General features: G+C 44.3%; 1 long non-coding RNA gene across 1 annotated transcript in view; it reads right to left on the reverse strand.

Moving 5' to 3' along the window:
* The window catches only part of LOC144223725 (uncharacterized), a 45,315-nt gene that overhangs the window by 40,964 nt on the left and 1,093 nt on the right, over window positions 1-3,258 (reverse strand). The gene's annotated exons all lie outside the window — the stretch shown is intronic.

Genomic DNA, 3,258 nt, shown 5'->3' on the forward strand with positions numbered 1-3,258 from the left:
GTTTATTCATTTTTGAGAGGGAGAGACAGATTGTGAGCTGGGGAGGGGCAGAGAGAGAGAGAGGGAGACACAGAATCTGAAGCAGGCTCCAGGCTCTGAGCTGTCAGCCACAGAGCCCGACACGGGGCTCAAACCCATGAACCACGAGATCGTGACCTGAGCCAAAGTCAGACACTTAACCAAATGAGCCTCCCAGGTGCCCCTGGAAGACTTTTTATTAGAAAAATCAGAGGCATTTTTTTGGAGGAACAAAAACACATTTCCAAAGGCTTCTAAAATTTACTTAAATGGGATTAGGTGAATTTAGTAGTTAAAGACATAAAGGGCACTGAGGATTGCTCGGTGCCTAAGGCCTCTTTCAGACAGGTCTCTTCTGTTTGCCTTGGTCACAAGTCTCTAGGAGCCTCAAGGTGGGCAGGCGCAGAGGTTTCCCAGAGCAACATCTGAGGTTGCTGGTTTCCATTTAGGCTCCCACGCAAGCACATACCAAAATACCCGTGGTTCTCACTGGGGTCTCTTCTCATTAGCAGAACATGACCAAAGTCAAAGAGACATGGGCCATTTTTCTCTCCAACGGAGTCCACCCATACCAAGGGGACTTTGGCCCATTTTGGAGGTCAGCCTACATCAATAGAATGGGACATTTGCCAAATACATGGTCACTTCCCTTTGGCTCCCCGCAAGTTTTTGAACTGCAAGAGCTGTTCATTTATGTACTCATCTAATAGTTATTATTAAGGGAGCACTGAACCAGAAAACCTGTGCAGGTATAATGAGCTCTCCGCATCTCAGTTTTCTCGCCCGTGTGAGACTATTCATTATCTGCCTTGCGGACCTCACCTGGCTGCTGTGAGCATCCCATGGATGACGTGTGGAAGCGCTATTTCGACTCTAAAGCCAGGTGAAGGGTTGTTGCTACCACTCTGTGCCCAATGGTATGCTAGGCATCAAGTAGGTTACAGAAGACGTGTACGAGATGGTCCCTACCCCTCAGGAACTTACAACCGCATGTTGGGAAACCAAGGTACAGCCAGACCAAGGCACAAAACAGAGATGGAAGACTGTACTTACTACTTCAGTGGCAGCTCTGAGACCTATAAGAGTGCAGAGAAGGGGGAGATCATTAACAGCCTGCGTGTTAGGATGCCTTTTGGAGGAAGTAAGGCTTGAGTTGGGTGATAAGGTAGAAAGAGACAATGGAGAAGGTTTTTGTGGGCGTGGCATCACTGAATCAGCTGGTGGAGAATTTTTTTGGTCAGTCAATCTATTCGGAATTAAAAACCCCCAATCAAGCTGGAGTTATGGATTTAAAATTTGAAGAGAGTTATAGGAAAAGGAAAGTCAGAGAAGTTTTTAGACCACGGATAGGTTATAATGAGATGGTGACTGGGGAGGCCTCACGTGTGGAAGATGGACTCGTGAGGAGACAGAGGAGGGAAGGGGGCTACAGCAGGGAGATGGTGTGCTTCTGGACCAGACCAGTGAGAATGGTAAGAGAAAAAAGTGCATGTAAGTGAGCGAGTTCGGTTTGTAGGTGGAGAACAAGTCAGGCTATCCACCCTTCCTCTTCTCTTGGTGTGTAAATGCTGGGATTTGAGTTAAACGGGACAAGGAGGAGCAAAAAATGGGAACGTCTTTAAATGTACACTTGAAAGATTTTTGAAACCACAAATCGGTCTCACAGTGTCTATTTGTCTACCTATGGAAAAGGATGTGAAGTTGCTGGCTAATCCATAGGATGATAGGTTTTCAGAGTGAAGCAGGACCTTACAGATTATCTGGTCACATGGTGGCCCATGTTGGAATTTCTGCTCCAATATCCCAGCAAAAGCTTACTCCTCTTCTCAAACCTCTTTAATTAAGGGAGTTCACTGCTCCTTGAAGAAGGCCTTCCCAGGACGGGATGTGTCTAAAGCTTCGCAATACTTTTATTTTGAATTCTAATGAATTTCCCTAATCGGTTCTCCTGTTGCCCTCTGCCCAGGGTCACACAGAACGTGCTCACATCTTCTGGATTCAGCCATTTAATTGAAGATCCAGGCCCTATCTTCCTGAATGCTCTCCATCAACCTCATTTATAAGTTACCTTTTATATTGGATAAGTAAAGTGCAGTAAAATCTCATCATTTCTGTTTTTGAAAATTTATTTTATATTTATGATGTTTACATATTTTTGAGAGAGAGAAAGAGAGGCGAGGGTGAGTAGGGGAGGGTCAGAGAGAGAGGGAGAGACAGAATCAGAAGCAGGCTCCAGGCTCTGAGCTGTCAGCACAGAGCCCGACATGGGGCTCGAACTCATGAACAGTGAGAACGTGATCGAAGCCAAAATCCAGTGCTTAACTGACTGAGCCACACAGGCACCCTCATTTCTATTTTTATTTATCACTTTAACCAAAAACAACAGAGCTGGATTCTGTATCTTACAGGAAAAAAAATTAATTGAAAGAAAGAAAGAAAGAAAGAAAGAAAGAAAGAAAGAAAGAAAGAAAGAAAGAAAGAAAGAAAGAAAGAAGATAGACTCAGTTATGGGATCCTTCATATCCTTCTTTCTTTACTTCAAGAAAGTAAATGGGGACTTTTGTCATTGCTGTTGTTGGCTTTGCACAAAAGTTAGGTCCTGTGAACTCATGAAATAGGTTCATCTCTTTGGGGAACTGATCAGCTGGATATCTTCCAGGGATTTGGTGTCAGAAATCAAGTCTGATGAGTGAGAAGTTTGACCAGATTCAGAACAGCCTTGCCAAATTGCAAATAGAGGGTTCAGAGTCAGGTCAGTTAGAGGGGGGGTCACAAAAATGAAGCTTATAATGGACAGGGTGTATATTTGAGGCACATAAGGGTCTCAATCAGCAGTAGTTGATATTAACAAGATTAAAAAAACAAAAGAAATAATAACAGTAACGAACAACCAGGCAAACCCTGAAATTTTTGAACTGATACAGAGGGAAAGAGATCTGTAATAAACATACTGTTGTCTGAGGATGGTCTTTCTCTTTGCCTAAACAAGTTATATTGCCATGGTCTCTTTCAGATGTGCTCCGGCAAAACCTCAGCACTAATATTAAAAGTTTAGGGTAGACAGCTCAGGTCAGGCTCCCAGTGGGTGAGATCAAGCCCTGTATTGAGCTCTGCACTGACAGTGAGGAGACTGCTTGGGATTCTCTGTCTTCCTCTCTCTCTGCCCCTGCCCTGCTCATTCTCTCTCTCTCTCTCTCTCTCTCTCTCTCTCTCTCTCTCTCCTCTCTCTCTCTCTCACAA

The sequence above is a fragment of the Crocuta crocuta genome, unplaced genomic scaffold, assembly GCF_008692635.1.
Source record: "Crocuta crocuta isolate KB4526 unplaced genomic scaffold, BGI_CrCroc_1.0 scaffold70, whole genome shotgun sequence".
Classification (NCBI taxonomy): domain Eukaryota; kingdom Metazoa; phylum Chordata; class Mammalia; order Carnivora; family Hyaenidae; genus Crocuta; species Crocuta crocuta.